At 46.1% G+C, this 13,843-nt stretch overlaps 6 non-coding genes across 6 annotated transcripts; 2 read left to right on the top strand and 4 right to left on the bottom strand.

Annotated features, from left to right (window-relative positions):
• On the top strand, nucleotides 1-72 carry trnad-guc (transfer RNA aspartic acid (anticodon GUC)). Its single transcript has one exon. It is a non-coding gene; the product is annotated as a tRNA-Asp (tRNA).
• Nucleotides 73-6,704: 6,632 nt separating this feature from the next.
• trnal-uag (transfer RNA leucine (anticodon UAG)) lies at nucleotides 6,705-6,786 on the bottom strand. Its single transcript has one exon. It is a non-coding gene; the product is annotated as a tRNA-Leu (tRNA).
• A 138-nt stretch (nucleotides 6,787-6,924) lies between these two features.
• On the top strand, nucleotides 6,925-6,996 carry trnad-guc (transfer RNA aspartic acid (anticodon GUC)). The gene has a single exon. It is a non-coding gene; the product is annotated as a tRNA-Asp (tRNA).
• An 814-nt stretch (nucleotides 6,997-7,810) lies between these two features.
• On the bottom strand, nucleotides 7,811-7,882 carry trnae-uuc (transfer RNA glutamic acid (anticodon UUC)). Its single transcript has one exon. It is a non-coding gene; the product is annotated as a tRNA-Glu (tRNA).
• A 792-nt stretch (nucleotides 7,883-8,674) lies between these two features.
• Nucleotides 8,675-8,756, bottom strand: trnal-uag (transfer RNA leucine (anticodon UAG)). The gene has a single exon. It is a non-coding gene; the product is annotated as a tRNA-Leu (tRNA).
• Nucleotides 8,757-12,680: 3,924 nt separating this feature from the next.
• On the bottom strand, nucleotides 12,681-12,762 carry trnal-uag (transfer RNA leucine (anticodon UAG)). Its single transcript has one exon. It is a non-coding gene; the product is annotated as a tRNA-Leu (tRNA).
• Nucleotides 12,763-13,843: the final 1,081 nt, after the last annotated feature.

A 13,843-nucleotide genomic window follows, 5' to 3' on the forward strand; every position in this document is an offset into this window, starting at 1 on the left:
TCCTCGTTAGTATAGTGGACAGTATCTCCGCCTGTCATGCGGAAGACCAGGGTTCGATTCCCTGACGGGGAGATTGTTTTGGTTCCTCTTATTTTCATCAGTCAACATATTGTTCAACCTTGATTAGTGACCACAGTATCCCTCTCTGAAAATTGTGATGCGTGGACCTGGAGATACTGCACAGTCCTACAGATATGGTAGTACTTTACTACCGTTTGAGCATTCCTCGAAATGAGGATGCATAATAAGTTTTCAAAAAGGAAAAATTGTGTATTAGAGTCAGTGACTCAAATTCAGTATTGCGGATTAAGTTGAAACCAAGAATATATGTAAAAGATTAGAAGACATTTGAACGTATTTTTACTGACAAAATTGGCGGCATTTAATCTTTTTAAGTCGACAGTTGTTACAGGATGATTGTATGGACATGCGGCGCCACCCTGTGGCAGCCACGGTGCCCGCACCTATAACTTGTCACTGTGTCACGTGTGTTTACCTCCGTTGTACTTCCTACATGCAGCCTGAATACACGGTACTGAGCCACAGCAGGACTCTCGTTGTCTTTATAATACAACACACACTATAACATGGTGTCAGAAGTCCAAGCAGGACCCGATTATGCCCCACATTCTGTCCGTTGTTGAGACAGTGTGCATTTATCTGTTTTGGTGAGTTTTAGCAGTTTCAGTTAGCCAGTTAGTTTTAGCACCTCGTTGGTATAATGGCATCCAACATCCCGCCTCCGGAGCCCATGAAGATGGCTGGAGACACTTACGGCAACTGGAAAAACTTCCGAGCAGAGTTTGAGGATTATCTGCTGGCAACGGTGCTCAACGAGAAGGAGAAGCCCGTCCAAGCAGCGGCGCTGAGACGGCTAATGGGGAACGGCTGCCTCCATGTTTACAAATACAACCTGAGACTCACTGTCGACCAACAGAAAGATGCCGATGCTATTCTGGAGGCACTGGAGGGATACTTTACCCCCGCGAAGAATGTCACATTCGAGAGGTACGTTTTTGGAAACTTGAAGCAAGAGGAAGGAGAACCCATAGATGCTTTTGTTACAAGGCTGCGAGAAAAGGCTGCCTCTTGTGAATATGGAGCTATAAAAGATGAACTCATAAAGGACAAGCCTGTCCTTGGCATTGCTGATGAGGGCGCCAGACGTCGTTTGCTAAGAGAAAATGATCTCAAATTGGATCAAGCAATCATGATCTGCCGTGCAGCTGAGGTCATGGACAATAAATTAAAGACAATGTCACTGGGCAACTCTGGGCCTGGAGAGAGCATCAATGCCGCGCAGGGGGGACAAAGATATGGACGCAGGTCTGCCGGTAGGTCATCTGAGCCCACCAACACCAGTGCAAAGCTCCAGAGAATGAGAGACACAGTGGAATGCAAGTACTGTGGTACAAGACACGCACGTGGGCGAGACCAGTGCCCTGCATTTGGTAAATCCTGCCGCTCTTGTGGCACTGCCAACCATTTCGCCAAAGTATGCATGAAGAGGGGTCAGCACGCACGCCAGTTGGATGCTGTGGATGACCCGTCAACAGGGGAACAGGAGGACAGTGATGAAAGAGATGTGTACACAGCAGAGAGCGTGGGAGCGATGAACACGCAAGGGAAAAAGTGGTTTGTCAATCTGCCACTGCAACAGGGGGTCCAGAGGTGCCAGCTCGACTCGGGAGCCACCTGCAATGTGATTAGCATGAAGGACAAGATGAGACTGGCGCCCAGAACGCCTCTTCAGAAGAGTCACACCAGATTGAAGCTGTACAACAGTGAGTGGATGAACTCGCTGGGGTTGTACAGCACACAGTGTGTCATTAGGGGCAGAACACACAAGCTGGACTTTGAGGTTGTGCATACAGGCCAAAGGCCCTTGCTTTCGGGGGAGACATGTGAGAGGCTAGGCCTGATACGATTCACCATTCCTGAGGAGCTAAATAAAGTGGAACACTGCAGGAGGGGAGACCTGACCAAAGAACGTCTCATCAACACATACCACGACGTGTTCACCAGCCCAGTCGAGTCCCTGCCTGGTGATGTTCACTTTGAGCTGGACAGCAGTGTGCCCCCAGGAAAGTTCCAGTGGCCCTCAAGGCAGCTGTTAAAGCACAGCTCGATCAATACGAAAAGGATGGACATTTAACCACAGTCACACAGCCCACAGACTGGATTAGCAATCTGGTCATAGTGAAAAAAACGGAAAAATTGAGACTATGCATTGACCCAAAGCCACTCAACCGAGCCCTGAAACGGTCCCACTACCTCATGCCCACTTTAGATGATGTGTTGTATAAGCTGCCAAAGGCGCGTATATTCACGCTGGTGGATGCGCGTGATGCATTCCTGCAGTGCCGACTGGATGAGGAGAGCAGCCTGATGACAACGTTCTGGACCCCATGGGGCAGAAAACGGTGGCTGAAGCTCCCCTTTGGTGTGTCAGTTGCTCCGGAACTGTACCAGAGAAAGCGACATGAGCTCCTAGCTGGATTAACTGGGATTGAACCCATAGCCGATGACATCCTCATAGTTGGCTGCGGGGATACGGACGAGGAGGCCAACCGCGACCATGACACAAACCTAATTTCCCTAATGGACAGATGCAGAGAAGTTAAGCTCAGGCTGAGCCTGAAAAAGTTGCAGTTCCGAGTGAAGGAGGTCCGCTTCCACGGCCACATACTGTCTGCCGAGGGCCTCAAGGCTGACCCTGACAAGATCAGGGCGGTTCTGGACATGCCGAACCCCACAGACGCTAAAGGGGTCCAGCGGTGTGTTGGCTTTGTGAACTATCTTTCCAGATTCATGCCCCGCCTGTCAGAGGTATGTGAACCATTGAGGAGGCTGCTAGACAAAGACGTGGCGTGGCACTGGCTGCCAAAACATGATGCTGCCATGAAGGAAATGAGGACACTGGTCACAGCAGTACCGGTCTTGCGCTATTATGACGCCATCAAGCCAGTCACCATACAGAGCGACTCCAGTCAGACAGGCCTGGGCTGCTGTCTGCTACAGGAAGGGCAGCCTCCTTCCCGCGCCCTGACCCAGACGGAACAAAACTATGTACAGATAGAAAAGGAGTGCCTGAGCATCGTGTTCGCCTGTCAACGCTTCCACTACTACCTCTATGGACGGGGTGATGTGACAGCAGAGACCGACCACCGGCCTTTAGTGTCCATCTTCAGTAAGCCCCTCCTCAGCGCGCCCAAGCGCCTACAGAGCATGCTCCTGACACTTCAGAATTACTGCCTTACGGTGTTGTACAAGCCAGGCCCTGAAATGTACATAAGTGACACGCTTAGTAGAGCCACCACCCCGCCACGGAAAACAGACACACTTTACCGACGAGAAATGGTCTGCAGCATGCAACAGGAGCAGTGTGACGCAACGGCCATTCAGCAGGCAGACTACCTCAATGTCAGCAGCCAAGGCCTGGCACAGATCCGAGCACACACAGAGGAGGATGTCTGTCTCCAAACGCTCAAGGCAGTCGTACTGCGGGGATGGCCAGAACACAAAGAGGAAGCCCCCGTACTCATCAGGGACTACTGGGCCATTAGAGATGAAATAAGCGCACAGGATGGCGTGCTTTTCAGGAGCCAGCGTGTCATCATTCCGAAAGCCATACGTCCGGAAATGCTGAGGAGGATCCACTACAATCATGTGGGTGGTGAAGCATGTTACAGACATGCTCGCGATACATTGTACTGGCCCGGCATGCAAGGGGAAGTCAAAGACTATGTACAGCAGTGTTCTGTATGTAACGAGTATGCGCACGAACAACAAAAAGAGACCATGATGTCACACCCGCTCCCCACACGTCCATGGCAGCTGGTAAGCATGGATTTGTACAGCTATGCAGCACAGAACTTTTTGCTCGTGGTGGACCACTACTCCGACTTCTGGGAGATAGACCTGCTCCCTGACTTGTCGGCCGACACCACAATCCGACGAATCAAGGCACAGTTTGCACGTTAAGGCGTCCCGGACAGAGCCATCACAGATGGGGGAAGCCAGTTTGCCTGCAGTGAATTCCGGGCATTTGCAAGGGAGTGGAGCTTCAAACATGTCATGTCCTCACCGCGGCACCCAAAAGCTAATGGCAAAGCAGAGTCTGCAGTAAAGATTGTGAAAGGCTTGTGCAAAAAGGCGGACCGTGCCAAAGAGGACCCCTGGAAGGCCATTCTGCATTGGCGAAACACGCCCACTGAGGGCATACATTGTAGCCCAGCACAGCGTCTCATGTCACGAAGGCTGAGAACACTTCTTCCGGTGGCCGACCAGCTCCTTGCACCTCAGGTCATCATAGGGGTTTCCGACAAGCTGAGGGGGAAGCATCAGGCAGAGAAGTTAGTGTATGACAAATCGGCGAGGGATCTTCCGGAGCTAAACGTCGGCCAGCCTGTCAGAATGAAGCCACTCCCGGGTGACAGGACGGGCAGATGGAGGAGAGGGGTGTGCCTGCAGCAGTTGGGACTCCGGTCCTATCTGGTCGACATAGAGGGGACCACATATCGACGCAACAGAATTGACCTTAGACCGGCCGAGGCAATGCCTGAGCAACCGCTGGCTCGACCAGAATTGACCCCAGAGCAGCCTGCGAGTGGCAGTGGCAACAGAGACAGTGTTGGCGGTGCTGGGGAGTCTCCAAGGTCTTCATCGGCCCCAAGGTCATCACCGTCTACTCCGCAGGCCAGAGACACACCGCGCCGTGTGCTTCAGGGCCAGACTTTCTCCCGGAGTGGGAGGCTGATTAGGCCTCCTGACAGACTTGACGTCTAGGTCACACATGGACTGTGACACACATATACACACACACACTCACACACTCGAATAAACATACATGGACTGTTTGCACTTTCAAACACACATGGACTGTGGATTTTGTTTAAAAAAAAAAAAAAAAAAGTGATGTTCTGATGGAGTGTGATTGATGTTCTGATGGAATGTGATTTGATGACAGGTGTGCTCTTATCCTGCTACTATGTAATGTTATGTTCTGTTTTGCTATATATTTGATATCTGATATTGGATGTTAAACCGGGTGTCGCTATCTGAGGTTGAATAGTGTGTTGATGGTCTACAGTGGATTTACAGGCAGCATTGTTCCAGTGGGGATACTTTGCTAAAGGAAGGGAGATGTTACTGGATGATTGTATGGACATGAAGCGCCACCCTGTGGCAGCCACGGTGCCCGCACCTATAACTTGTCACTGTGTCACGTGTGTTTACCTCCGTTGTACTTCCTACATGCAGCCTGAATACACGGTACTGAGCCACAGCAGGACTCTTGTCGTCTTTATAATACAACACACACTATAACAACAGTGTCGGTACCTCTACTGTTGGAAGTCCAGTTCTGCGGAAGAAACAAACGCCTCTACTTCGGGGTGCCTTAGTACTATTTGACAGGGACAAATCCTTTTTGTCTCAAAACAAGAAAGTTTATCACCAGGAAAATATAAGCAATGGTATTTCAATCCACGCCTCCATAAAGCTAGGACTGTAAATACAGTTAGCAGTGTGGCGCAGCAAAAGCGTGCTGGGCCCATAACCCAGAGGTCGGTAGATCGAAACTATCCTCTGCTAGCGTGTGTATTTTATGTATAAGATATCCGCTAGGTTCCACTTACACTCTTCCGGTTTCACGACATGATAAGAACACCCATTGTTCAGGCTTTCACGCTAAAGAAGAGTTGAACAAATTTCCGATTACCTTTTTTGAAAATGTCAATGTTAATGACTTGCAAACAATGAGCATAAACATGAGAATTATGGACAAAAATTTGAAATTGACGGCTCCCAGGTTGGTTAGACAGTGTTCCCTGACCGGGAATTGAACCCGGGCCGCAGCGGTGAGAGCGCCAAATCCTAGGCACTAAACCACCAGGGAGCTGACAACTTACCTAGACACTTGCCTCCTGGCTCATTTTTGACGGATGCACGAAGCACTGATACCATGTCAGTTGTACAAAGTCTGAAATGTGGTTTGCAAATGTCAGTGGTTGAAGTCTTTGAGCGAGAACTTTTGTGTGTTAGGGAACTGCTGCAGGAATATGGACGTGGAAAAAGTATACAACTCTAACAAAAGCGAACAGAGGTTATTTTCTCATGTCCTCTATCTAATCCTTGGTGTAGTCCGCGTTGAGGGTGAGGTTGGAGTTTCCACACAATGTCACCAGAAAGGCTCTTTCGCTCTGCAAGTCGCTCCGTGCCGACTAGCGATACATGCTATCACTGTGGTGTGATCCGAATACAGGAAAAAATACAACTGGCCTGAGTGTCTAAGGTAGGGGCGCAGATCTTTTAACGACAGGTTGACAAAAACATATATGTCCACCTTTTAGCCATACCAAGTCAATGAAACAAAACTTTCCTTTGCTTTATTGAATAATTGATCCTTCATCCTTAAAACTGTGTGGGAAAAGTCAGACCAAAAGCCTTTGTAATCTGCATACGTATAAAATGGCATAGGTTGATAGAACACGGCATATTTACAGTGTCACTCATTTTGTGTTGTATTCGGACTGCTGCACACATCCTCACCCCTGCCCTGGTTGTGTTGTTTTTGAACACATTCCTAACGTAAAGAACTCCAAAGCTAATGATTTAGCCTGATTTCCACAAGTTTTCCAAAGCATTTCAAATGAGGACCAAGCTTGGTCAGGAAAGATACAAGCATGTTACAGGAATAGAAATGGCATTAGTGGGATTTGAACCCACACCTCCTGAGAGACTGGAGCCTAAGTACAGCGCCTTAGACCACTCGGCCACACTACCGTCATATATATGGTTTAGAGAATCAATTTCTCGGCATTATCCGACGGCAAACGTATGACATGGCACTGCTGTGATTGTCGCGTGGCAGGGATAGGCCTGGATCGTTGGTTGTTCTTTAGAAAACGGAGGATAATGCAGTCCTCGTTAGTATAGTGGACAGTATCTCCGCCTGTCACGCGGAAGACCAGGGTTCGATTCCCTGACGGGGAGATTGTTTTGGTTCCTCTTATTTTCATTAGTTAACATATTGTTCAACCTTGAGCAGTGACCACAGTATTCCTCTCTGAAAATTGTGATGCGTGGACCTGGAGATACTGCACAGTCCTACAGATATGGTAGTACTTTACTACCGTTTGAGCATTCCTTGAAATCAAGATGCATAACAAGTCTTCAAAAAGGAAAAATTGTGTGTTAGAGTCAGTGACTCAAATTCAGTATTGCGGATTAAGTTGAAACCAAAAATGTATGTAAAATATTAGAAGGCATTTGAACGTATTTTTCCTGACAAATTTGTCGGCATTTAATCTTTTTAAGTCCACAGTGTCGGTACCTCTACTGTTGGAAGTCCAGTTCTGTGGAAGAAACAAACGCCTCTACTTTGGGGTGCCTTAGTAGTAATTGACAAGGACAAATCCTTTTTGTCTCAGGAAACAAACAAGTTTCTCACCAGGAAAACATAAGCGATGGTATTTCAATCCACCCCTTCATAAAGCTAGGACTGCGAATAGAGTTAGCAGAGTGGCGCAGCGGCAGCGTGCTGGGCCCATAACCCAGAGGTCGATAGATCGAAACTATCCTCTGCTATCTTGCGTGTTTTATGTGAAAGATTTCCGCTCGTTTCCACTTACACTCTTTGGTTTCATGACATGATAAGAAAACCCATTGTTCAAATTTCCACCCTGAAGAACAGTTGAACAAATTCCCGGTTACCTTTTTTGAAAATGTCAATGTTAATGATTTGCATCCAATGATAATTGTGGACATAAAGCACTATTTGACTGCTCCCAGACTGGTTAGACAGTGCTTCCCTGACCGGGAATCGAACCCGGGCCGCAGCGATGAAAGCGCTGAATCCTAGCCACTAGACCACCAGGGAGCTGACAATCACCCTAGACACTTTCTTCCTGGCTGCTTTTTTGACGGATGCACGAAGCACCCATACCATGTCAGTTTTACAAAGTCTGAAATGTGGTTTGCAAAGGTCATTGGTTGGAGTCTTTGAGCGAGAACTTTTGTGTCTTAGGGAACTGCTGCAGGAATATGGACGTAGAAAAAGTATACAACTCTAACAAGAGCGAACAGAGGTTCTTTTCTCATGTCCTCTATTGACTCCTTGGTGTAAGGTGAGGTTGGAGTTTCCACACAATGTCACCAGAAAGGCTATTTCCCTCTGCAAGTCGCTCCGTGCCGACCAGCGATACATGCTATCACTGTCGTGTGATCCGAATACGGGAAAAAATACAACTGACTTGAGTGTCTAAGGTAGGGGCGCAGATCTTCAAACGACAGGTTGACAAAAACATACATACCAAGCCATACCAAGTCAATGAAACAAAACTTTCCTTTGCTTTATTGAATAATTGATCCTTCATCCTTAAAACTGTGTGGGAAAAGTCAGACCAAAAGCCTTTGTAATCTGCATACGTACAAAATGACATAGGTTGATAGAACACAGCATATTTACACTGTCACTCATTTTGTGTTGCATTTGGACTGCTGCACACATCCTCACCCCTGCCCTGGTTGCGTTCTTTTTGATCACATTCCTAGCGTAAAGAACTCCAAAACTAATGTTTTGGCCTGATTTCCACAAGTTTTCCAAATGAGGACCAAGTTTGGTCTTACTGCTTTAGTCAGGAAAGATACAAGTGTGTTACAGGAATAAAAATGGCAGTGGTGGGATTTGAACCCACGCCTCCTGAGAGACTGGAGCCTAAGTCCAGCGCCTTAGACCACTCGGCCACACTACCGTCATATATATATATAGTTTAGAGAATCAATTTCTCGGCATTATGAGACGGGAAACGTATGACATGGCACTGCTTTGGTTGTGGCGTGGCAGGGATACGCCTGGATCGTTGGTTGTTCTTTAGAAAACGCGGGACAGTGCAGTCCTCGTTAGAATAGTGGACAGTATCTCCGCCTGTCACGCGGAAGACCAGGGCTTGGTTCTCTGATGGGGAGGTTGTTTTGGTTCCTCTTATTTTCATTAGTTAACATATTGTTCGCCCTTGAGCAGTGACCGGAGTATTCCTCTCTGAAAATTGTGATGCGTGGACCTGGAGATACTGCACAGTCCTACAGATATGGTAGTACTTTAATACCGTTTGAGCATTCCTCGAAATCAGGATGCATAACAGGTCTTCAAAAAGGAAAGATTGTGTATTAGAGTTAGTGACTCAAATTCAGTTTTGCGGATTAAGTTGAAACCAAGAATGTATGTAAAAGATTAGAAGCCATTTGAACATATTTTTACTGACAAATTTGTCGACATTTAATATTTTTAAGTCCACAGTGTCGGTACCTCTACTCTTGGAAGTCCAGTTCTGCGGAAGAAACAAACGCCTCTACTTTGGGGTGCCTTAGTACTATCTGACAAGGACAAACTTTTTTCGTCTCAGAAAACAAGCAAGTTTCTCACCAGCAAAACATAAGGGATGGTCTTTCAATCCACGCCTCCATAAAACTAGGTTTACAAATAAAGTTAGCAGAGTGGCGCAGCGGAAGCGTGCTGGGCCCATAAACCGGATGTCGATAGATCGAAACTATCCTCTGCTATCTTGCGTGTTTTATGTGAAAGATATTTCCTCAGTTCCACTTACACTCTTCGGTTTCACGACATGATAAGTACACCCATTGTTGAGACTTCCACAGTTGAACAAATTTCTGGTTACCTTTTTTGAAAATGTCAATGTTAATGATTTGCATCCAATGCGCATAAACATAAGAATTGTGGACATAAATCACAATTTGACTGCTACCAGACTGGTTAGATAATGTTTCCCTGACCGGGAATCGAACCCGGGCCGCGGCAGTGAGACCGCCAAATCCTAGCCACTACCACCAGGGATCTTACAATTTACCTAGACACTTGCCTCCTGGCTGCTTTTTTGACGGATGCACGAAGCACCCACACCATGTCAGTTGTAAAAAGTCTGAAATGTGGTTTGCAAAGGTCATTGGTTGTATTCTTTGAGCGGGATCTTTTGTGTCTTAGGAAACTGCTGCAGGAATATGGACTTGGTAAAAGTATACAACTCTAACAAGAGCGAACCGACATTCTTTTCTCATGTCCTCTATTGAGCCCTTGCTGTAGTCAGTGTTGAGGGTGAGTTTGGAGTTTCTACACAAGGTCATCAAAAAGGCCATCTCCCTCCTGCAAGTCACTCCGTGCCGACCAGCGATACATGCTATCACTGTGGTGTGATCCGGATACAGGAAAAAATACAACTGGTCTGGGTGTCTAAGATAGGGGCGCAGAACTTCAAACGACAGGTTGACAAAAACATACATGTCCACCTTTCAGCCATACCAAGTCAATGAAACAAAACTGTCCTTTGCTTAATTGAATAATTGATCCTTCATCTTTAAAACTGTGTGGGAAAACTCAGACCAATAGCTTTTGTTATCTGCATACGTACAAAATGACATAGGTTGATAGAACATTGTATATTTACACGGTCACTCATTTTGTGTTGTATTTGGACTGCTGCACACATCCTCACTCCTAGTTTGTTCTTTTTGATGACATTCCTAGCGTAAAGAACTCCAAAGCTAATGTTTTGGCCTGATTTCCACAAGTTTTCCAAAACATTCCAAATGAGGACCAAGCTTGGTCTTAATGTTTTGGTCAGGAATGATACAAATGTGTTACAAGAATAGAAATGGCAGTGGTGGGATGTTAACCCACGCCTCCTGAGAGACTGGATTCTAAATCCAGCACCTTAGACCACCCGGCCACACAACCGTCATATAGATAATTTAGAGAATCAATTTATCGCCATTCTGAGATGGCAGACACAGGACATGGCACTGCTGTGGTTGTGGCGCGGCAGGGATAAGCCTGGATCGTTGGTTGTTCTTTAAAAAACAGTGGTTAGTGCAGTCCTTGTTAGTATAGTGGACAGTAACTCTGCCTGTCACGTGGAAGATTAGGATTTGATTCTCTGATGGGGAGTTTTTCTTGGTTCCTCTTATTTTCATCAGTTAACATATTGTTCAACCTTGAGCAGTGACCACAGTATTCCTCTCTGAAAATTGTGATGCGTGGACCTGGAGATACTGCACAGTCCTACAGATATGGTAATACTTTACTACCGTTTGAGCATTCCTCGAAATCAGGATGCATAACAAGTTTTCAAAAAGGAAACATTGTGTATTAGAGTCAGTGACTCAAATTCAGTATTACGGATTAAGTTGAAACCAAAAATGTATGTAAAAGATTAGAAGGCATTTGAAAGTATTTTTGCTGACAAATTTGTCGGCATTTAATCTTTTTAAGTCCACAGTGTCGGTACCTCTACTGTTGGAAGTCCAGTTCTGTGGAAGAAACAAACGCCTCTACTTTGGGGTACCTTAGTAGTAATTGACAAGGACAAATCCTTTTTGTCTCAGGAAACAAACAAGTTTCTCACCAGGAAAACAGAAGCGATGGTATTTCAATCCACCCCTTCTTAAAGCTAGGACTGCGAATAGAGTTAGCAGAGTGGCTCAGCGGGAGCGTGCTGGGCCCATAACCCAGAGGTCGAAAGATCAAAACTATCCTCTGCTATCTTGCGTGTTTTATGTGAAAGATTTCCGCTCGGTTCCACTTACGGTCTTTGGTTTCACGACATGACAAGAAGACCCATGGTCAGACTTCCACGCTGAAGAACAGTTGAACAAATTCCCGGTTACCTTTTTTGAAAATGTCAATGTTAATGATTTGCATCCAATGAGCATAAACATGAGAATTGTGGACATAAATCACAATTTCACTGCCCCCAGATTAGTTAGACAGTGCTTCCCTGACCGGGAATCGAACCCAGGCAACAGCGATAAGAGCGCTGAATCCTAGCCACTAGACCACCAGGGAGCTGACAATCAAGCTAAACACTTTCCTCCTGGCTGCTTTTTTGACGGATGCACGAAGCACCCATACCATGTCAGTTTTACAAAGTCTGAAATGTGGTTTGCAAAGGTCATTGGTTGGAGTCTTTGAGCGAGAACTTTTGTGTCTTAGGGAACTGCTGCAGGAATATGGACGTGGAAAAAGTATACAACTCTAACAAGGGCGAATAGGGGTTCTTTTTTCATGTCCTCTATTGACTCCTTGGTGTAGTCCGCGTTGAGGGTGAGGTTGGAGTTTCCACACAATGTCACCAGAAAGGCTATTTCCCTCTGCAAGTCGCTCCGTGCCGACCAGCGATACATGCTATCACTGTGGTGTGATCCGAATACAGGAAAAAATACGACTGACTTGAGTGTCTAAGGTAGGGGCGCAGATCTTCAAACGACAGGTTGACAAAAACATACATGTCCACCTTTTAGCCATACCAAGTCAATGAAACAAAACTTTCCTTTGCTTTATTGAATAATTGATCCTTCATCCTTAAAACTGTGTGGGAAAAGTCAGACCAAAAGCCTTTGTTATCTGCATACGTACAAAATGACATAGTTTGATAGAACACAGCATATTTACACTGTCACTCATTTTGTGTTGTATTCGGACTGCTGCACACATCCTCACCCCTGCCCTGGTTGCATTCTTTTTGATCACATTCCTAGCGTAAAGAACTCCAAAACTAATGTTTTGGCCTGATTTCCACAAGTTTTCCAAAGCATCCCAAATGAGGACCAAGCTTGGTCTGACTGCTTTAGTCAGGAAAGATACAAGTGCGTTACAGGAGTAGAAAAGGTAGTGGTGGGATTTGAACCCACGCCTCCCGAGAGACTGGAGCCTAAGTCCAGCGCCTTAGACCACTCGGCCAAACTACCGTCATACATACTATTTAGAGAATCAATTTATCGGCATTATGAGAAGGCAAGCGTATGACATGGCAGCGCTGTGGTTGTGGCGTGGCAGGGATAAGCCTGGATCGTTGGTTGTTCTTTAGAAAACGTAGCAAAGCGCAGTCCTCTTTAGTGTAGTGGACAGTATTTCAGCCTGTCACGCGGAAGACCAGGGTTCGATTCCCTGACGGGGAGATTGTTTTGGTTCCTCTTATTTTCATTAGTTAACATATTGTTCAACATTGAGCAGTGTCCACAGTATTCCTCTCTGAAAATTGTGATGCGTGGACCTGGAGATACTGCACAGTCCTACGGATATGGTAGTACTTTACTACCGTTTGAGCATTTCTCGAAATCAGGATGCATAACAAGTCTTCAAAAAGGAAAAATTGTGTATTAGAGTCAGTGACTCAAATTCAGTATTGCGGATTAAGTTGAAACCAAGAAGGTATGTAAAAGATTAGAAGGCATTTGAACGTATTTTTGCTGACAAATTTGTCGGCATTTAATCTTTTTAAGTCCACAGTGTCGGTACCTCTACTGTTGGAAGTCCAGTTCTGTGGATGAAACAAACGCCTCTACTTTGGGGTGCCTTAGTAGTAATTGACAAGGACAAATCCTTTTTGTCTCAGGAAACAGACAAGTTTCTCACCAGGAAAACGTAAGCGATGGTATTTCAATCCACCCCTTCATAAAGCCAGGACTGAAAATACAGTTAGCAGAGTGGCGCAGCGGAAGCGTGCTGTGCCCATTACGCAGAGGTTGATAGATCGAAACTATCATCTGCTTATTTGCGTGTTTTATGTGAAAGATATCCGCTCGGTCCCACTTACACTCTTCGGGTTCACGACATGATAAGGACACCCATTGTTCAGACTTCCACGCTGAAGAACAGTTGAACAAATTTCCGGTGACCTACTTTGAAAATGTTAATGATTTGCATCCAATGAGCATAAACATGAGAATTGTGGACATAAAGCACAAATTGACTGATTCCAGACTGGTTAGACAGTGCTTCCCTGACCGGGAATCGAACCTGCAGCGGTGAGAGGGCCGAATCCTAGCC

Source organism: Nerophis ophidion, linkage group LG27, assembly GCF_033978795.1.
Source record: "Nerophis ophidion isolate RoL-2023_Sa linkage group LG27, RoL_Noph_v1.0, whole genome shotgun sequence".
NCBI lineage: Eukaryota > Metazoa > Chordata > Actinopteri > Syngnathiformes > Syngnathidae > Nerophis > Nerophis ophidion.